Source organism: Tachyglossus aculeatus, chromosome 3, assembly GCF_015852505.1.
Source record: "Tachyglossus aculeatus isolate mTacAcu1 chromosome 3, mTacAcu1.pri, whole genome shotgun sequence".
NCBI classification, from domain to species: domain Eukaryota; kingdom Metazoa; phylum Chordata; class Mammalia; order Monotremata; family Tachyglossidae; genus Tachyglossus; species Tachyglossus aculeatus.
The window spans coordinates 31,617,925-31,641,161 of NC_052068.1; positions in this window are offsets into that span (position 1 = coordinate 31,617,925).

Genomic DNA, 23,237 nt, shown 5'->3' on the forward strand with positions numbered 1-23,237 from the left:
GTGTCTGTGTGGGTGTGTGGGTGTCTGTGTGAGGTAGACAATAGGATAGGGAGTTGAGAGATTAATCTCAGAAGGCCTCCTGGAGGAGATGTGATTTTATAACGACTTTGTAGGTGGTGAAAACAGTGATCTGATGGAGGTGAAATGGAAGGGGATTCCAGGCAGGAGTGAGGCGTGGAGAGACGAGAACGAGGCACAGTGAGTAGGGAAGCCTAGAGAAGTGACACGTGACACATCTTTTTCCATGTGGTGGGAAAAGAGCTAGAAGATGAAGGGTGGAGATGAGTGGTGGCAGGTTTGTCTGCTGTGAGCAAGGTGGACATATATGTTGAATGGACTGTAATCATAAAAGGACTTGGCATTCTCTTTTACTCTTGTTTACATTATTCTGAGCAGAAGTGCCATTTCTGGACATGTCTGGCAAGGCTTTTTTGGTAATTGAACCATTTTAGCATCATTCACATGCATTGCTAACTGCTTTCTCCACAAGATTAATGGGGCATGAGGGTCTCCTTGCCTAGTGATTTAAACCTTGAAGTTCCATCTCCACTAGAGGCGGCCAACAAGATCCACTCTGTAGCAGATATTTTCAAAAAATGCCCCGATTCTGTAATCCAAAAATCCCTGAATCTCACCACCAGCATACTGTGAAGCTGTTAGAGTGTTCAGAGTGTTCTCTGCCCACAAGGAGTTTAGAGTCTAGAGGAGTAGTAACATGAGTTACAGGAGTGAGTCCAGGCTATGCAGAGAAGCAGCATGACTCAGTGGAAAGTGTCCAGGCTTGGGAGTCGGTGGTCATGGGTTCAAATCCTGGTTCTGCCAATTGTCAGCTGTGTGACTTTGGGCAAGTCACTTAACTTCTCCATGCCTCAGTTACCTCATCTGTAAAATGAGTATTATTCATTCATTCATTCATTCAATCGTATTTATCGAGCGCTTACTGTGTGCAGAGCACTGTACTAAGCGCTTGGGAAGTACAAGTTGGCGACATCTAGAGACGGTCCCTACCCAACAATGGGCTCACAGTCTAGAAGGGGGAGACAGACAACAAAACAAAACATGTGGACGGGTGTCAAGTCATCAGAATAAACAGAATTAAAGCTAAATGCACATCATTAACAGAATAAATAGAGTAGTAAATATGTACAAGTAAAACATATAGAGTAATAAATCTGTACATACATATATACAGGTGCTCTGGGGAGGGGAAGGAGGTAGTGCTGGGGAGATGGGGAGGAGGAGAGGAAAAAGGGGACTCAGTCTGGGAAGGCCTCCTGGAGGAGGTGAGCTCTCAGTAGGGCTTTGAAGGGAGGAAGAGAGCTAGCTTGGCGGATGTGCGGAGGGAGGGCATTCCAGGCCAGGGGGAGGACGTGGGCCGGGGGTCGACGGCGGGACAGGAGAGAACGAGGTACAGTGAGGAGGTTAGCGGCAGAGGAGCGGAGGGTGCGGGCTGGGCTGGAGAAGGAGAGAAGGGAGGTAAGGTAGGAGGGAGCAAGGTGATGGAAAGCCTTGAAGCTCAGAGTGAGGAGTTTTTGCTTGACTGTGAACCCCCCATGGGACAACCTAATCACCTTGCAACATCCCCAGCGCTTAGAACAATGTTTGGCACATAGTAAGCACTTAATAAAAACCATTATTATTACGATTATTAGTACTGGCCTCCTCATTTGTCAGTCAGTCATATTTATCAAGCACTTACTCTGTGCAGAGCATTTTACTAAGCACTTGAGAGAGTACACTATAATAATAAACAATTAACAGATCCAATAAGTAAACAATAAATACATTCCCTGCCCACAACAAGCTTACAGTTGTCTCCCTGCCTGTAGCCTCTCCCCTATCTAAATTTCACTCTGTTGCTCTGCTCATTTTTCTATGTTTCCTGAGCTCTTTTGAACTTCCATGGCCTCCAGGAGGCTTTCTCCATAGGTCACATTCTCTTTTTAACTCTCACAGTTTTTCACTGCATTTCTATACACTTTTCATTGCAGTTTTGTACATATTGTTCACGTTATACCATTTAAGCCCTCCCCTCTCCTCTTTGTTAATTATTTTATATCTATTTCCCCCCCTGGATTTTGAGCTCCTTGTGGCATAGGGGAAAAGCATGGACTGGTGAATCAGAGGACCCCAGTTCTAATTCCATCTCTGTCCTTGCCTGTTGTGTGACCTTGGCAAAGTCACTTATCATCACTGTGTCTCAGTTCCTCATCTGTAAAATGGGGATTCAATTTTCGTTCTCCCTCCTCCTTAGACTGTGAATCTCGTGTGGAGCAGGAGCTGTGTCTAAAATGATTAACTTGCATTTACCCCAGTGCTTAGAACAGTGCTTGATACATAGTAAGGGCTTATCAAATCCCACAGTTATTCTTATTATGGGCAGGAATCAAGTCTTCTTCTTCTCTTGTACTCTCCCAAACACTTAATACAGCCCCTGTGTCTGGTAAGTGCTTGAAAATTACTATCGATTGATTGAGATCTGCCAATCAGCTACACAGCTGATTGAGATTAAGATGGTGAGCCCCGTGTGGGACATGGACTGTGTCCAAAGTGATTTGCCTGCATCCACCCCATTGCTTATTCCAGTGCCTGGAACATAGTAAGTGCTTAACAAATGCCATAAAAAAGGGAGGTGGACCTTCCTGCTCTCTGGAGACACTGAAAGAATGATTTCAGAACAGAAAAACAGACGAGGAGCTCTGTATTTCCAACTGGTGGCAGTGTGCTGCAGAAAACTGCTTCTACAGTCAGATGCCTATGTCTCAAACTGACAGTAATTAGAGTGGCGGAAATGAGGGAGGCCCTGAAGAATAATGAAACCTGTCCTAGAATATGCCCAAGCTTTGTAGATTAGGTCTCACATTTTTAATGCGCTTTAGAATGAGCTAAAAGCCCCCAGATACTCTAAGTAGAGAACTACACAGCAGCCCATGACCCCACCTGAAGCAATGATTAGCAGATAGGAGGAAAGGGAACAGCAGGGCCTAGTGTTTAAAAGCCCAGGTCTAGGAGTCAGAGAACCTGGGTACTAATCCTGGTTCTACTTGTTTGCTGTGTGACCGTCAGTTCACTTCTTTTCCGTGCCTCATCTGTTACCGCATCTGAAAAATGGGGATTAAGACTGTGAGCCCCATGTGGGACATAGATTTTGTCCAACCTGATCAGCTTTTATCTACCCCAGTGCTCACTACAATGCCTAGCACATAACAAGGGCTTAACAAATATCATAAAAAGAAAAGGTGATAGGGTAAGGCAGTGGAAGGAACACCACTGCAATCTCCTGTTCTTCCTCCTGCTCAGACCTTGAGCCCCATGTAGGACAGGGACTTTCCTTCCAACCCGATTAGCTTGAATCAATCCCAGTGTTAGGACAGTGCTTGCCACATAGTAAGTGCTTAACAAATATCATCATCACGTACCATTATAATCTCACTTCCCTGTTCGAGCCCTGATAGAAGGAGCATCTGCCCCAAGTCCTGGAGTCCCCTGCTCCCCATAGCTCAGGGTTTAGTTAATGACAGGGCACTGGTCTAAGGAGGGAGCAAATCACAGATGGCTCCCCGGGGCACTAGTCTTACAGAGTTCCTGAAGATGACCTGTTCTCATCTATTCTGCCAATTTGTACTTCCCAAGCGCTTAGTACAGTGCTCTGCCCATAGTAAGCACTCAATAAATACGATTGATTGATTGATTGATTGACCCTTGCCCTGTGGTGAGCCCACAACAAGCTGCCATATTGGGTGACTGTTTGTGATCCCGTGAACAACAAGGAAGAGACTTGCAAAGGCACTGATGGGCTCTACCTGAGACAGGTGATTTCGGCCCTGTGGGGGCTGAGCATGGAGGAAGGCGTGGCTTTTTCTCCCTGCTCTACCCAGTAACTGGCCTGGACCATTCAATGACTGCCATGTAGAGCCACAGCCGTGACGCCTATGACAGATAAACGGCGCTCATTTTGAATCGTGAGAAGGCACACAAAGAGGCGCACAGAAAGCCGCAAGCGAAACATATGCAGAAGGCATGCTGAAGGCACACGCCTAGAGCAGCAGAAGCAGCAGGAGAGCAGCACTCAAAAGCACAGAAGGCAGCAGCACTTGGAAGCAGAAAGAAGAGCACTGGCAGAACAGGCTCCCTTGACCAGCAGACTGGTATTAGGCCCTTGGCCGAGTAGAGTGAGTGAGGGCGTGTATGTGTCACTCCCTTGCAAGTTGGTAAAACTTTCCACAGTAATCTTGGTGATCAGAGGTGTGGTTTAACTTTACTATGTGTCACCGAGACTTCCCCGGTCCAGGAAGGTCCTGGTTGGTATGAGCCAGGGTGAGGGTTCTCAACACACCCATATCCTGCCTCTGGCTTGGAACTCTTCATGTCTGACAGACGCTCACTCTCCCCACCTTCAAAGACTTCTCAAAAGCAGCTCTCCTCCAAGAGGTCTTCCCTGACTAAGCCCTCATTTCCTCTTCTCCCTCCCCCTTCTACATCATCTTTGTTCTAGTATTTGCACCCTTTATTCACCTCTCTCTCAGCCCCACAGCACTTCTGTACGTATCCACAATTTAGTTATATAGGCGAAGCAGCGTGGCTCAGGCGAAGCAGCGTGGCTCAGTGGAAAGAGCACGGGCTTTGGAGTCAGAGATCATGGGTTTGAATCCCAGCTCTGCCAATTGTCAGCTGTGTGACTTTGGGTAAGTCACTTAACTTCTCTGTACCTCAGTTACCTCATCTGTAAAATGGGGATTAAGATTGTGAGCTCCCCATGGGACAACCTGATCACCTTGTAACCTCCCCACTGCTTAGAACAGTGCTTTGCACATAGTAAGTGCTTAATAAGTGCCATTATTATTAGTAGCAGTAGTATTTATATTAACATCTGTCTCCCCCTCTAGACTGTAAGCTCATTGTGGCTATGCTGCTTCCCATTTCCTACTTCTCAAAAACAGGCAGGACTGGATGGGAGGGCAGCACCATGGAGGGTCACGCCATTCCCTACAATTTTTCTTGGCATTATGGCTACAGAGATACCCTAATTTGTTGCCTCCCAGGAGACATGCTGTGGCATCTCAGTGTTACTTGGCGAGCTTCCTGGCATGTTGTGGGAATTCCCAGCATCACCATGTTAAATTTAATTCCACCAGCACTCCTGACCTGTTAGAACATCTCCGAACAAAACAGGTTGGGAAGCGCTGCCCTAATGCCCGCTAACAGATGGCTAACTTGTTCAAACCACTTTATTTTGCTTTAAAACAACTCTTGATCCTAGTCAGAAACTCAAACTCCTTTTATGGGGGTAGAATTTCATTCATTCAATAGTATTTATTGAGCGCTTCCTGTGTGCAGAGCACCGTACTAAGCAATTGGGAGAGTACAATGTAACCAATGTAACAATAAACAGATACATTCCCTGCCCACAATGAGCTTACAGTCTAGAGGAGCAGCAGCGTGGCTCAGTGGAAAGAGCATGGGCTTTGGAATCAGAGGTTGTAGGTTCAAATTCCAGCTCCACCAAATGTCAGCTGTGTCACTTTGGGCAAGTCACTTAGCTTCTCTGGGCCTCAGTTACCTCATCTGTAAAATGGGGATGAAGACTATGAGCCCCAAGTGGGACAAACTGATCACCTTGTAACCTCCCCAGTGCTTAGAACAGTGCTTTGCACATAGTAAGTGCTTAATAAATGCTTTTATTATTATTATTACTAGAGGATGAGCAATTCTACAGGAGAATGTGCCCTACTCTCTATGTACCTGTAATTTACCCTACCTGTAACTTTGCTGTCTGTCTCCTCTGCTAGATGTAAACTCTTTGAGGGAAGGATCATATTTACTTTATTGTAGTCTCTCAAGCACCTAGTACAGTGTCCTGGATATGGTAAGCACTTAATAAAAACCATGGATTATTGATTATACAGTCACAGATAAATTAGTTGAAGCAAATACCCAGATTACCCAGGCCAAAGTTGCTCCTTTTCATCTTAACCTACAACACAATCTCTGCTGCTGTAGTAGAAAGAGTATTTGGGTAATTTAATTATTCAGATTGACTGTCCACAAAGAGTACAGTGATAAGCACTTAGTACAGTGCTCTGCACACAGTAAACGCTCAATAAATACAACTGAATGAATGAATCAATATTGCTGGGTAATTTCCCAAACTCTCAACCTCGTTTTTCCTGGAAGTCACAGGGAGGCCATCATTTGGAAGAGAAAAAAAAACCACATAAAATAAAAGTTGGTACTTAAAAAAAGGAAAAAAAAAAACCTATCCTAATTTATCTTTACTGTGGAAATTGGGAGAAATGACAAGTAATTGCTTTAAGATGTTAGAAAGATTGCTTTTTATTTTGCAACTATCAGCTTAAAAATAATGTTTCAGAGATTATGAATGGATGATTAACTATTTTTTCCATTACTTTCCTCAAGAAATCAAAACTATAATGATTTTGATAGGCACAGTAAAACCGGATTCTCTCAGCACACTTGAAACTGCAAGATAACATGGAACAGGGGTTCAGAAAAGTGCCTTTTCCTTCATAAACATTAATTGTGAATATTAGGTCTCAGTGATGTGTTTTTTAAAAAATATTACATAGTCTATGTTGTAGAATCCTCAGAGTCTCCAATGAATTTTGTACAAATGCAATCATTTTTTCCTGACTGAATATAACTGGACAACACAGTGATGTACAATAGCGTCAATAGTGTTATTCACTATTGACTGATTTGCCTGAGCCAGGTTTTTGGATGAAAACAATCTGGAAGTTGTTATAATCCAGCCATTTCGTTGTTGGGTAGGGACCGTCTCTATATGTTGCCGACTTGTACTTCCCAAGCACTTACTACAGTGCTCTGCACACAGTAAGCACTCAATAAATACGATAGAATGAATGAATTTCAACTGTTATCATTTAAAAGTAACAATTATAATACCTATAATTTGCCTTGCAGTGTAAACCAGAAATTCGATTTCAACTTCAACTTATAATAGGCTCAAAAACTCCTCCCCCTTTTGGAAATAGATCTGTTTCTCAAGCATTTCCAGTAAAAAGAAGGGTTGTTGTTTTTCTCTAAAAACCCCTTGAATTTATGGAAATAGACCAAGCACTGAATTGTCTGTCCTCTTCATCACTGAATGTTTTATTTTGTTCACTGCAGAAAAACGCACCCGAAGAGAGAATGTTATCATTTAAAGGAATCATCCCATACCAGATGTGTCTGAACAGATAGTTTTGTATTCCGAATATCCCGGTGTCCATCCTTTAATCCACGATGATTTCTGCAGACCTCTTAATGGGTGGGCTGGGCCACTGCAAGCTCAGTGAGAGAAGTTTCCCTAAATCCACTTAATTCTTCAAACCTCACCTCAGCCCACCCCGTGACTAGAAATCCATCATGGAAAGCGGTCCCTAACAGTCAAGACTTTTAGCCATTCAGAACGAGACGGGCCTAATTCTGTTTCAGCCACTGGCTCATGTGAATTTATCACTTTATCCCTCTGGGCTTTAGTTACTGCTGTACGTCTTCAATGAAAAGCAAACCAGTCACTGCAGGTTTTATGAAACAAAATATGTATTTAAAGGACAAGCATTTTCCAAGGGACCTCATCTCAAGCTCTATTCTGCTACATGGATCCTGGGCTCTGCTCTCTGCTTGTCAGCCCTGTGTTTCCTAGAATATTCGCCTTTGAAAAGAGCACTATCCCAAGCAGATTCTTCACCTGAGAAATGGGAAAACCAATACTGACCTAGTTCATTAGAGGGGTGTGGGCCAAAATAGTGAGAACTGAGGTTCAGTGTGAGCCACTTTAAAAGAAAACAACTCAAATTACAACTTCATGATGGTGGTGATTGAAGTTTTTGTTGGGCACTTACCATGTGCCAAGCACTACTAAGATCTGAAGTAGCTATGAGATAATCAGGTCAGATGCGGTCCTTGTCCCAAATGGGGCTCATAGATTTAAGTGGGAGAGGGAACTGGTATTTAACACCCAATTTACAGATTAGGAAATCGAGGCATGGAGAAGTGAAGGACTTGTCCAAGGTCACACAGGCAGGCAAGGGGCAGAGCTAGGTTTAGAATCCAGGTTCTCAGACTCCTACGCCCGTTTCTTTCTACTAGGGCATCCTGCTTCACATGCAAATGATGGTACTGAATTATTAGGCTTGGGAGTCAGAGGACTTGGGTTCTAATGCCCAGATCCGCGACTTGTCTGCTGTGTGACCTTGAGCAAGTCACATAACTTCTCTGTGCCTCAGTTACTCCCTCTGTAAAATAGGGATTAAGACTGTGAGCCCCACGTGGTACAACCTGAGTGTCTACCCCACTGCTTAGAACAGTGTTTGGCACAATAGTAAGCACTTAACAAATACCAGCATTATTATTATTATTAGTCACAAGACAGAAAGAGATCCCAGAGCCATTGTTGATGGTTTGAAAAAATCTTCCTTCAGTGGGCAGAAGCTGCCAAAATGGCCAAGCAAATGCTAGGCCCACACCTGAAATCCAAAGTGGAGCTTTGATTGTTGCCTCTTAGGGAGGATTCAGCAGACCTGGAGAAGGTACTTGGATTTGCATCCTTTATTCACCCCTCCCTCCGCCCCCAAACACTTATGTACAGATCTGTAATTTATTATTTATTTATATTAATGCCTGTCTCCTCCTCTAGAGTGTAAGCTCATTGTGGCCAGGAAATGCATTCTGTTAGCTTTGTTATATCGTACTCTCCCAAACACTTAGTACTGTGCTCTGCACACAAGAAGTGCTCAATAAATCTGATCGATTGATTGATGGATTGAAGTTACAGAGGTCAGCCCAGGTGTTCCAGGGTTGTACAAGCTTCTCCACAAGGATAGACTAAAATGAATAGGGTTCTTGAGTCTTATGTCTACAAACTGTGCTTATTGTGCTTTCCCAAGTACTTAATACAGCATTTTGCACACATTAACTGCCCAATAAATACCACTGATTGACTGATTGATTGATTAAAAATTGAAGGTTAAAAGCCCTGGATTAAAGCCTACAGAATCATGGAGGGTGGACAATTCCCATACCACCAGGTTGAGGCAGTGCCCATGGAAACAGAGAGTTGGGTTCAAAACAAACAAATGAAAATGCTTTTCTTTCATTCATTCAATTGTATTTATTGAGCGCTTACTGTGTGCAGAGCACTGTACTAAGCACTTGGAAATACAATATAACAATGAAGAGAGACAATCCCTGCCCACAATGGGCTCACAGGTGGTAGGTGTAGGAAATTTGTGATCCCAGACAGGGATAGAGACTGAAAACATCTGCAGATTCAATAGGTGTCTGGATTGCTCACAGTAAAGCAGTCCATTAATAGGTTATCACAGGGAAAGGAAAAGATGGAGGAGGAAAAAATTGGGGATGTCATCCCCATGTGGAACAGGAACTGCATTCAGTGTGTTTAGATTGTCCCTACCCCTGTGCTTAGTAAAATGCTTGGCACATTATCAGCCCTTAACAAATATCCTGATCATTATTATTTATATTATTATTATTATGTTGATATTATGTCTGACTATTGAGATGGATATCAAGGAAGGTAGCCATCAAGGTTCTTCCAACTATCTCATTGCCACGATCAGATACCCAATACTACTATTATAATGATCATATTTATTGAATTCTTACCACGTGCAAAGCACTGTACTAAGTGCTTGGGAGAGTACGATATAACATCAAACACATTTCCTGCCCACAACGAGCTCACAGTCTAGAAGGGGAGACCGCTATTAATATAAATGAACAGATGAATAAATTGTTGATACATACAGATATATACATACGTGCTGAGAGGAAGGGATACAGGATGAATGAGGGAGCAAGTATGAGTGGCGCAGAAGGGAGCGGAGGAAGAGGAGAGGAGGGCTCAGTCAGGGAAGGCTTCTTGGAGGAGATGTGCCTTCAATACCATATGTCTGGTGACGCCAGCCTTATCCATTAATAACATTTATTGTGTTCTTTGTTCTTATTGAGTGATTGATTCCAAAGCACTTTATTATTAAACCTATCCATAGCCTCTCAGTTAATATCCCCTTCTGAGTTACCTATGCACTTGGATCTGTAACCTTCAGGCATTTGAAATTCACCCCACTCTCAACGTATGTACATATTTTTAAATTATATATTATAAAATATTCATTTATATTACTATCTGCTTCCCCCTCTAGACTCTAAACTCATTTTGGGCACGGAGCATGTCTGCCAACTCTGTTGTATTATCCTCTACCAAGTGTTCAGTATGGTGTACATAGTAAGCGCTCAGTAAACACCATTGATGATTTCCAAATGGCCTCCTCCGTGAACTGCTTTGCTCATCCTTCCAAAGGGGTGAGATGTTATTTACTGGAACAAGGATGTCAATCTCTGTTTCCAGAAAAATGTAATTTCTGATTGGGGAATTTCTTCCTTCCAGGAGGCAAAATGCAGAAGAATTGTTACCAGAAACAACCATGGCTAAGCATATAGCTATAAAATTGCTGAGTAGGATATCAGATAGCAAACTACTGCCCGATTGATATTGAAATGAATTGTTCAACACTACATTTAGAATCAAAACCAATCTGTCATTGTTAAATTGTTTTCATTCAACTGCTATTTACTGGCAAAATGAACAGTTTTAACAATTACATTTACAGAGCAAATCATAAAGTTGATTTACGGGAAAACACTTAATTTACCACATTTAACTGTGCAGTAGAGCTGCCGATTATCTGACTGTAAATTTACCCGTTCGCTTGTTTGTTTTTTCAACAGTCCTCTGGCACTGGGGGACTAAAGCTCCATCACAAAGACAACAAGCACAGGCAAGAGTGGAGGACCCAGGCTGTTGACCCTTTTGTGTCCGGAGCATTGTCAGGTTACACACAGCGCAAGATACAGAACCCCAACCAGCAGATGACAGGACACAACCACCCCTTGAAACACTCCCTTCCCATAAATCCAATTCCAGAAGGGCCTTTCAGATGTTATAAGTATGCAGAGCATCTCTGACTTCATGCTGCAGACAAAGCCAGGAGGATCCAGGTGGATGCCTTTCCCAGCCTGGACTAGGCCATTCCCACATAATAGTGGCCTAAGGGAACGGGGAGGTTTCTGGCCAATTGATTTGAAATGAAGAACAAACTAATTCTATGCCAAATGCAATGTAAACGGGCATCTCCTATTTGGGGGGCAGGAACCAAGCCTTTTAAAAATAGAACAAAAGCACGATTCTGATGGAGAGTGACAGGGATGGAACACCTTTAGTTGGCTTTTGTCTACCATCGAGTCTGGAAGCTGGGAGGCAGAATCTCTTCAGACTCACCCAAAAAACAAATGAGTGGGTTTCTTTCTGTCAGTGAAATCTATCCTCGCTTTAGGACATCATATGTCACTGGGGAGTAGGGGTTTTCTCCAGCGGAGGCTGGCTGGGCTGTAAATCCTCGTCTTACTTAGTTGGAGGCAGGCAGAAACTCACCACCTGGACAGAGTTAAAGTTGAGACCCAAGATCCAGGGGTGAGGCGAGGGAGAGGGGGATAAAAGTACTTGGGACTAAACCCAGGCCTCCCTCCTTCTCCTCCCCCTTTCAGAGAGGCTGCAGTATAGTCTCAACAATACTCCCACTGCACGGGAAGCAGTGTGGCCTAGTGGAAAGAGCCTAGGCCTCGGAGTCAGAAGGACCTGGGCTCTAATCCCCGCTCTGCCATTTGTCTACTATGTGACCTTGGGCAAGTCACTCCTCTGTTGCCTCAGTTACCTCATCTGTAACATGAAGATTAAATCCTCCTCCCTCCATCTTAGACTACGAGCCCCATGTGGGGTGAAGATTGTGTCTAACCTGATAAACTTGTATCTGCCCCAGTGCTTAGAATGGTACTCGGCACCTAGTAAGCACTTAACAAATACTATAAAAAACTCCAGGAAAAAAACACCAATAGCATGAGAAACTGGGATTTATTTAGTGCAGGTGCCTTGGAGAACTGAATGGTTTAACTTTTCTAGACTGAGAAAATCCTTCAGTTTCAGGTAATAAGCAGGCTTTTTGCCCCCTGGATGTCACTAGAGGACTCTTTGTCAGGTACCTAGGCAAGTAGGTGGCCCAAATTGCATTTTCAAGGCCAAGCTCTTGTAAAGCACACCACCATTTCAGCCAACTCAGGGGCCAGGCTAGTTCTAGTTCAGACTTGGAGTCTGGCCAGGTGGGTCTGCCGGGAAAGTTATCTTGGGGGAATCCAGGCTGGATGTGGTTCTTAGTCTGAAGATCTCCACAGGTAGACTGTGAGCCTGTTGTTGGGTAGGGATTGTCTCTACTTGTGGCTGATTGTACTTTCCAAGCGCTTAGTACAGTGCTCTGCACACAATAAGCACTCAATAAATGCGACTGAATGAATGAATGAAGGGGAAGTTCCACGTTCCAGGATTATTTGGCCAACCAGTTACTCTAGTGCGATTGGCACTTTCTTGGCTCATGAATTGCACCCAGTAGAACCCTCCTCAAAGATTTCCCCCTTCTTCCCCCCACAGGCATTCTGATCTCCACAAGGGTTTAAACAAGAGACTCGGAGCAGCAGAAAGTATTTTAGGATTTAGATGGCAGAGACATAGCTAGATTGGAGTACCGTGGGGATTTTTTCTCCTTGTAGGGATCTAGGATTGCGGTTCCTGGGATGCAGTCATGAGGAATTCCCAAGAAGGCACTGAGTGATCCTAGAGAACATGAATGGTCTTTTCCATCTCCTTAAAGTTTTTTCCATATGTTTGATTCATGGCGGGGGAGATTGAGTCTCTGAGTAGTGTGTTTTTTTTGCCTCAAGTGATTGGGAGAGCAGACTAGGTGCTAGGATGCAAGCTTCCTGATGACATTTCAGGGGGTTATTTGATTCAGTAATTATGTGTCCTCCCTCACTTTTGATCAGGGAGAGAATTTAGTGACTAATAATAATAATGATGATGGTATCTGTTTAGCACTTACTATGCATCAAACACTGTTCTAAGCGCTGGGGTAGATCCAAGCTAATAACAATAATAATAATACTAGTGATGATGGCATTTATTAAGTTCTTACTATGTGCAAAGCACTATTCTAAGCGCTGGGGTGGTTACAAGGTGATCAGGTTGTCCCGGGGGGGCTCACAATCTTAATTCCCATTTTACAGATGAGGTAACTGAGGCACAGAGAAGCTAAGTAACTTGCCCAAAGTCACATAGATGACAATTGGTGGAGCCAGGATTTGAACCCATGACCTCTGACTCCAAAGCCTGGGATCTTTCCACTGAGCCATACTGCTTCTCTAATCAGGTTGGACACAGTCCTTGTTCCACATGGGGCTCGCAGTCTTAATCCCCATTTTCCAGATGAGGTAACTGAGACCCAGAGAAGTGAAGTGACTTACCCAAGATCACACAGCAGACAAGTGGCGGAGTCAGGATTAGAGCCATTGTCCTTCTGATTCCCAGTCCCATGCTCTATCCACCAAGCCACTCTGCCTAAGAAGACCAAGCACAACTATCTGATTTCTATGTGATCCTCATCCCAGCTCATAGCCACAAAGCTCTCTTCATGTAGAAATCTCCAGGAACAGAATGAACATAATTCATTTAATCATTTATCATTCATTTACCACCATGGAACCATTTTTTTCTGGATTTATCTTACTTTGCCATGGATTCCCCAAGGGCTCACTGTGGGCAGGAACATATCAGTTTGTTGTTATAGTGTACTCTCCCAAGCGCTTAGTACAGTGCTTTGCACACAGTAAGCACTCAATAAATACAATTGAATGAGTGAATGAATGTATCTTCTTGCTAATAATAACTGTGGCATTTGTTAAGCCTTACTCTGTGCCAGGCACTGTACTAAACACTGGGGTGGATACAAGCAAATCGAGTTGGACACAATCCCCATCCCGCATGGGGCTCACAGTCTTAATCCCCATTTTACAGATGAGGTAACCGAAGCACAGAGAAGTGAAGTGACTTGCCCAAGGCCACGAAACAGACACATGGCAGACCTGGGATTAGAACCCATGACTTTCCGATTCCCAGGCCCGTGCTCTATTCACTATACCATCCTGCTAACTGTCAGAGACTAAAGACTGGACTGGATAGACCATTGTTCTGAGCCAGTCATGGCACTTCTTAGGTGCTGATGTCCTCAATTAATAATAATCAGAAGGGGCCTGCTGTGTGTGGACTTATGTTCTAAGAACTTTGTTGAATACTACTGAGAGCTCACCTCCTCCAGGAGGCCTTCCCAGACTGAGCCCCCTCCTTCCTCTCCCCCATCCCCCTACCCATCCCCCATGCCTTACCTCCTTCCCCTTCCCACAGCACCTGTATATATGTACGTATTTATTACTCTATTTATTTTATTTGTACATATTTATTCTATTTATTTTATTTTGTTAATATGTTTTGTTTCGTTGTCTCCCCCTTCTAGACTGTGAGCCCGCTGTTGGGTAGGGACTGTCTCTATAGGTTGCCAACTTGTACTTCCCAAGTGCTTAGTACAGTGCTCTGCACACAGTAAGCGCTTAATAAATACAATTGAATGAACTAATGAATGAATACTATGAATGTGAAGGCACACACTCTGCTCATGGGAAGCTAACGGTCTAATGGGGAAGACCCTGCGATGCAAATGATCATTTCCCAAGGCTCTTTCTAAACAATAGGTTACCTAAAGAAGGTAAGGAAGCAGACAAAGAAATAGTGAGCAGGGGTCTGTGGAATCACATTCCTGGGGGATTTTTAAACTGTGATACCACTGTTGGGTAGGGACTGTCTCTATATGTTGCCAACTTGTACTTCCCAAGCGCTTAGTACAGTGCTTTGCACACAGTAAGCGCTCAATTAAATACTATTGATTGATTGATTGATTTTTAAGTAAAGGAGGGCATTCATTCATTCATTCAATCGTATTTATTGAGCACTTACTGTGTGCAGAGCACTGTACTAAGCGCTTGGAAGTACAAGTTGGCAACATATAGAGACAGTCCCTACCCAACAGCAGGGTCACAGTCTAGGAGGGCATCTCTGACTGGGTTGTCACGTAGGCGAAAGGAGCTTCTGAGGGCCCGATCACCTTGACGATGTGATTACCTCAGGGCAGAATACAGAGTCCTGTTGAGATGTCTTAAGCCCCGGACACCCACCCTCTTGGTTCAGCCTCTGAAGTGGACACCCATTTCAGCATCTGGGGCCGACTCTGTCTCAGGGACTTTCCCTCTAGCATGGATGAGGCCGACTCTGCCTCCGGCCTTTTTATCCCGAATTAGAAAGCAGAGAAAGGGCTTGGTGGCGAAGCGGATGAGATTGGTGGGCCCCGATCCCTGCAGCTCCACAGCTGAAGATTGGCTCACAATACCCTGACTCTCCCGTCGCTCTGTGGGCTGTCACGTACATAGAACACTTCAAACCCATATCGAGACTGTTCATTCTCTTGCTGGCTCTCCCACTGTTGGGTAGGGACCGTCTCTATACGTTGCCAACTTGTACTTCCCAAGCTCTTAGTACAGTGCTCTGCACACAGTAAGCGCTCAATAAATACGATTGAATGAATGAATAAATGGAATGATTTTATCCAGTAGATATTTTCTCTCTGATTTTTGGGTAACTGAGGATTGGCGGCTTGTCTTGGGGAACAATAATGAGAAATACACAGCAGATGGCACTGTTTGGTGACTTTTGCTGATGGAAACTCAAGTTTTTTTTTTAAATTAATGGATTGACATAGGATCATTTTTTAAATTCGACACGTATTTCCTAGGGACCATTAAACAGGTTGCCCATTTTGTGGTGTGTTTGTGTGTGTGTGTGTATGTGCGTGCACAGGCACATACGTGCTGTGTGTGCCTGATGTATGTGTGTCTACGTGCACGCGTGTGCGCGTCTGCACGTACATGCTGTGTGTGTCTGGTGTACGTGCGGCTATGTGTGCGTGTGTGTGCACGCGCGTGCAGCATCAAAATGGGGTTCCAGCCCTGAGTTAAGTCTCCGGGGGCCAGTTGGCCCTGCGGTGTGCACTGTGGCTTTGTTAATCTTCGAGGGATTCTTGGGCTGGAAGTGACAGCCTTGGAAATGAAAGATCCCTCTCTGCCTCTGTTGTATTGCACAGACAATTAGAGCTTTCTGCAGCCTGGTGTCAATCAGGCTCACTCCCGGGGAGCAACCACCCTTTCCTATCCAGAGGAGAGGTTGCCTAGAGGAAAGGGCAACCTCAGAAGACCAGAACCAGTCATAGTTCCCAGAGGGGCCCATAAGAAGCGGTTTGTAATGAGCTGTAATTAGAATAATAATTATTGTATTTGTGAAGCACTCACTAGGTGCCAAGTACTGTATTAAGTGCTGGGGTAAACACAATTCATTCATTCATTCATTCATTCAATCGTATTTATTGAGGTCTTACTGTGTGCAGAGCACTGTACTAAGCGCTTGGGAAGTACAAGTTGGCAACATATAACGACGGTCCCTACCCGACAGTGGGCTCACAGTATATAAGCAGGTCAGGCCCATTCCCTGTCCCACATGGGGCTGACAGTCTAAGGGGGGAGATGAGAATGGCTATTTAATCCCCATTTTACAGATCAATCAATTAATTAATCAATCACTGCACATTCATTCATTCATTCAATCGTATTTATTGAGCGCTTATTGTGTGCAGAGAACTGTACTAAGCACTTGGGAAGTACAAGTTGACAGCATATAGAGATGGTCCCTACCCAACAACGGGCTCACAATCTAGAAGGGGGAGATAGACCATAAAACAAAACAAGTGGACAGGCGTCAATTCATCAGCATAAATAGAAATTAAGCTTCATTCATTCATTCATTCATTCAATTGTATTTATTGAGCGCTTACCGTGTGCAGAGCACTGTACTAAGCGCTTACATCATTAACAAAATAAGTAGAATAGTAAATATGTACAAGTAAAATAGAGTAATAAATCTGTACAAACATATATACAGGTGCTGTGGGGAGGGGAAGGAGGTAGGGTGGGAGGATGGGGAGGGGGAGAGGAAGGAGCGGGCTCAGTCTGGGAAGGCCTCCTGGAGGAGGTGAGCTCTCAGTAGGGCTTTGAAGGGAGGAAGAGAACTAGGTTGGCGGATGTGCGGAGGAAGGGCGGCGGAAGCAGCGTGGCACAGTAGAAGGAGCACGGGCTTTGGAGTCAGAGGTCATGGGTTCAAATCCCAGCTCCGCCAGTTGTCAGCTGTGTGACTTTGGGCAAGTTACTTAACTTCTCTGTGCCTCAGTTCCTTCATCTGTAAAATGGGGATTAAGACTGTGAGCCCCACGTGGGACAACCTGATCACCTTGTAACCTTCCCAGCGCTTAGAACAGTGCTTTGCGCATAGTAAGTGCTTAATAAAAATGCCATTATTATTATTATTATTCCATGCCAGGGGGAGGACACGGGCCGGGAGTCAACGGACTTTAAGCATTGTACTAAGCTCTTGGGAGAGTATAGCATAAAAGAGTTGCTAGACACTCCCTAGCCACAGTGAGCTTTCAGTCTAGAGGATCAACTAATCAGCGGTATTTATTGAGAGCTTCCTGGCCAGGGCACTGTACCAATCACTTGGGAGAGAACAACAGAGTTGGTAGTCACAAATCCCTGCCCCTAAGGAAAGGAAACTTTGGTGTGATCAATCGATTGATCAGTACAGAGAAGCAGCATGGCTCAGTGGAATGAGCACGGGTTTGGGAGTCAGAGGTCATGGGTTCTAATCCTGATTCTGCCACTGAACAGCTATGTGACTCTGGGCAAGTCATTTAACTTCTCTGTGCCTCAGTTACCTCATCTGGAAAATGAGGATTAAGACTGTGAGCCCCATTAGGGACATGGACTGTATCCAACCTGATTACCTTGAACCTAACCCAGCACTCAGATCAGTGCTTGGCACATAGTAAGTGCTTAACAAATACCACAATCATTGTTACTATTATTATGATTATTTCTTCCTTCTCCCCCATACTCCTCTCCATCTCTCTCCATCTGCCCCTACGTTTTTCTCTCTTTCAATTTTTCTCTTTTTATGTCCTTCTTTCAATCCCTTCCCACCCTCCAGAAGCCCAAACCTGCTTTGCTTTGGATACAATAATAAAAACAGGGAGTTTCTGTAGCTTTCAGGTGACATTTGTTTCAAATGACTCAGTGGGGGAGGGTTTTCCCTCCTGCAGTGCTGCACAGCCTTTTCTCAACAGGCTCTCCTAAAAGAAATGTTCCTTATTTCCTCAGGGCAGAAGGAGAGGTGATAGGCTTAGGGAATTTAAGTTGGATGTAAGAAACATCTGACAGTAAGACAGCTCAGCAGTTGGCCCAGTGGAAAGAGTGCCACTCTGGAAATCAGGAGACCGAAGGTTTACTCTTCGTTCTGCAAGTGAAGTCTTGGTCTACCCCAACAACGGTGAAGGTTTCTAAATTTAGAGCCTTCCAGGGGAAGCAGGGTGGCCTAGTGGAAAGAGCACGGGTCTGGGAATCAGAGGACCTGGGTTCTAATTCCTGCTCGGCCACTTGTCTGCTGGGTGACCTCAGGCAAGTTTCTTAGCTTTTCTGTGCCTCAGTTCCTTCATCTGTAAAATGGGGATTAAATCCTCCTAACTCCAATTTAGAGTGTAAGCCTCATATTGGACAGGGACTGTGCCCAACCGGATTTTCTTGTGTGTACCCCAGTGGTTAGTACCGTGCCTGGCGCAGGGTAAGTGCGTATCAAGTCTTGTCTTATGCAGATAGGTCTAGCTGGAAAAGAAGCTGGGTAATGTGGGTAACAAGGACCAAAGTGGCTACCAACATAATTGCTTGCTGGGTCGTGGCACATTATGTATATATGTTTGTACATATTTATTACTCTATTTATTTATTTATTTATTTATTTTACTTGTACATATCTAGTCTATTTATTTGATTTTGTTAGTATGTTTGGTTTTGTTCTCTGTCTCCCCCTTTTAGACTGTGAGCCCACTGTTGGGTAGGGACTGTCTCTATGTGTTGCCAACTTGTACTTCCCAAGCGCTTAGTACAGTGCTCTGCACACAGTAAGCGCTCAATAAATACGATTGATGATGATGATGATGATGATGTGTTCAACATCAACCACATGAGCCCCATCAGGGACAGGCACTGGGTTCAACCTGATCAATTTGTATTTACTCCAATGTTTACGACAGTGCCTGGCACATAGTAAACAGAGAAGCAGTGTGGCTCGGTGGAAAGAGCCCAGGCTTTGGAGTCAGAGGTCATGGGTTCAAATCCCGGCTCCACCAATTGTCAGCTGTGTGACTTTGGGCAAGTCACTTAACTTCTCTGTGCCTCAGTTAACTCATCTGGAAAATGGGGATTAAGACTGTGAGCCCCCCGTGGGACAACCTGATCACCTTGTAACCTCCTCAGTGCTTAGAACAGTAAGAACACATAGTAGGCGCTTAATAAATGCCCTTATTATTAACAAATACCATAAAGAATCAACTAATCATTCAGTGGTATTCGCTGAGCACCCACTGTGTGCACAGCATTATACTAAACACTTGGCAGACAGCAATACAATGGAGTTGGGAGGAACATTCCCTGCCCACAAGGAGTTTACAGTCTAGAGGGAGCACAAATTCACATTGCAGGGCCCCATTCTGGAGGATTTTAAGAAAATCCCTAATCCCTCTGGGATGACTCAAGGCATTGAGTTCTGCCTGGAGGCAGGGGACAGGGACTGAGGTAGAACTGTGGAAAGGAGGTGACAGAAGTGGCAGATCAATCAATCAATTGTATTTATTGAGCACTTGCTGAGTGCAGAGCACTGTACTAAGCGCTTAGATGTCACAAGCTAGCTCTCTAGGGAGGCTGTGACCTGGCAGTGGAGGCTTACCTACTCTACTGTATTACACTCTCCCAAGTGCTTAATACAGTGCTCTGCACACAGTAAGAACTCAATATGTGCCACTAATTGAGTGTTTGCTCAAGCGCTGTTTTAATGCCGGGGTAGATGCAAGATAATCAGGTCAGCCACAGTCCCTTTCTCACTTGGGACCCACAGTCTAAGTAGGAGGGAGAACAGATATTGAATCCCCATTTTTAGATGAGGAGACTGAGGCACACAGAGAGGCGAAGTGACTTCCCCAAAGTCATCTTGTTGTGGATATGAGATCTCACCCACTCTTAGATTCCTTCCATTGGTTTCTTCGGCTTGAAGGCTCAAATGAGCTCTTCTCATTTTCTCCTGAGGGCAAAGTATGGGGATATGCCCTTGAGCTACAGATTGGAGGATTTAGGTTTGATATAAGGAAGGATGTCCCTTAGATTCTGGAATAGGTGACCCAAGAAAGTTGTGGAGTCTTCTTCTCCAGGGATTTTAAAAACGGGAGTCTTCTCTCTCTGCCCTGTTGACTACTGTTTACCATAGACCCAGCTGGACATGTGGGGAATGAGCTGAATAGCTTCATCAGATTTTCATTCAAATAATCTCTGAACTGATCCTTTTTTGAGGGGAATAGAGCAGTGATCAGAAAAAGGGTCCTCAGAAAGCACCAAGGTGAGAGGCTGTGTGTGTGTGTGTGTGTGAATCCAAGAATTTTGTCTCCTCTCCTTTTCTCTACGGGGCAGGGTGTTTGTAGCAGAGCATCTGGGGAATCCAGCAAAGCTGCAGATGAAATGGTGCTGTTAGAGAGAATAAAAACTGTTATCCAGCGCTGTTCTCAGCTGTGGCTTCTTTTCTGGTAAACCAAGCAGTTATTTATAGTAGTGAGATGTGCAAAACTTGTTTTAAGGGACGGAAAATGGAAAATATGATGTGAATAGCCCAGCTATAGGGGGACATGCAATTTCCCCATCAGGTCTGCTGTGTTTTGTCTTATTTGCATCCTTGGACCACATTTGGTATTCCTTTGAATTAAAGATGTGCTCCTTGGCTAAGAAATGTTAAAACCATGATTATCAGGTTAGTGATAAAATATCCAGGGACTAAAACTCTAATAATCGAATCTGGATGAAATAATTCCTGACACTTCTCATAAAGCACACTGCTTGCAGAGTGTTTGCTATCCCAAGACTAATAAAAAATTAGCACAGAACCTCTGTAATGAGCAAAATTCTGTATCAGCCCTGCTCTTTGTCCAGCGGAAAGAGACTTGCTCTGGAAATCTGGAGATTTAATTTTTAGCCTTGGCTCTGCAAGTAGGGAAATGCCTATTGGAATAGTGATGATAATAATAACAACAACAACAATAATAATAATGACAATAATAATTACAATAATAATTGTTAAACGCTTACTATGTGTCAAGTACATAGTGTGTTGTGAACAGGGAATGTGCCTGTTTATTGTTATATTATATTCTTGCAGGCGGTTAGTGTGGAGAATTAGTAAGCCCTTAATAAATACGACTGACCGACAATCACCAACTCTACAAAATGCTAGGGTAGAAACAAAGTAAACAGTTCAGATACAGTTCCTGTCCCCCTGGGCTCAGTCTAAGATGGAGTGAAAAATTCCCATTTTATAGATGAGGGAACTAAGGAATGGAGAAGCTAAATGACTTGCCTAAGGTCACACAGCAAGCAAGAGTTGGAACCTGTATTAGAGTCAATCAATGGTTTGCCCTTGTGTGCAGAGCGTTGTACTAATTGAGTTGGCAGGCACCCTCTCCCCACCAAGTAACTTGTGATGATGATGATGGCATTTGTTAAGCACTTACTATGTGCTGAGCACTGTTCTAAGCGCTGGGGGGGATACAAGGTAATCAGGTTGTCTCACTTGGTGCTCAGTCTTCCTCCCCATTTTACGGATGAGGGAACTGAGGCCCAGAGAAGTGAAGTGGCTTGCCCAAAGTCACACAGCTGACAAGTGGGGGAGCTAGGATTTGAACCCATGACCTCTGACTCCCAACCCCGGGCTCTTTCCACTAAACCACACTGCTTCTCAATACCACATTTAGACTTACAGTCTACAGGAGGTGCTAACGGGTGTTCTGACTCCAGACCCTTCCTCTTTCTACTAAGCCTCATGGGCTTTGAAGTCAGAGGTCATGGGTTCAAATCCCTGCTCCGCCAATTGTCAGCTGTGTGACTTTGGGCAGTCACAACTTCTCTGGGCCTCAGTTATCTCATCTGTAAGATGGGGATGAAGACTGTGAGCCCCCTGTGGGACAACCTGATCACCTCGTAACCTCTCCAGTACTTAGAACAGTGCTTGGCACATAGTAAGTGCTTAGTAAATGCCATCATTACTATTATTATATTCCACAAAATGGTCAGGAATACAAAAAAGCAACAATAAAAAAACTGGATAACATGGGCTACAGAGACCATAGAGGCAACAACATTGGCATAGCAAGCCTTTGTGTGCACTCCTCAGTGTGCTGCGCTTCTGCCTAGGTTCTTACTTGTTGCTTGCCCATCTCTCCACTCCTCAAAAACCTCCAATGGTTGCACATCCACCTCTGCATCCAACAGAAACGCCTCCCCATCTGTTTTAAGGCTCTCAATCAGCTCTCTCGCGCCTACATTATTCTCCCTGCTCTGCCGTGATGCCTCAGCCCACACACTTTGCTCCCTTAGCGCCAACCTATTCACTATGCCTCAATGTCTTCTCTTTTGCTGTCAACTGCTGGCTCACCCCTTCCCTCCTGCCTGGAATTCCTGTATGCTTTATATCAGATGGGCCACTGCTCTCCTCATCTTCAAAACCCTAACTAAAGCCTACTAAAATTGTATCTACTTCAGGAATCTTTCCCAAACTAATTTTTTGTCACCCTATCCAATTCTCCCTTTCTTCTGCTTGGCTTATGCACTTGGTTCTGTACCCCATTAGCACTTTCATACTCACCCCCCACCCCCAGGACTGTCTCTATATTTTGCCAACTTGTACTTCCCAAGCACTTAATACAGGGCTCTGCACACAGTAAGCACTCAATAAATACGATTGAATGAATGAATGAATGAACAACACTTATGTACATATCTTTATATTCTTCTGCTTCTCCTGGCTGTAATTTATTGAAATGTCTGTCTCTCCAGCTAGATTTTTAAGCTCCTTGAGGGCAGGGATTGGGTCTACCAATTCTATTTTACTTTGTTTTACTTACTACAGTGCTCTGCCCATATTAAGCTCTCAATAATTACCATTAACTGGTTGATTGTTAGGAATGGTCCTCACCCTTCTAGACTGTAAGGTAGCTGTGGGCAGGAATTGTGTCTGTTATATTGTGATAATAATAATATCAATGATGGCATTTATTAAGTGCATACTA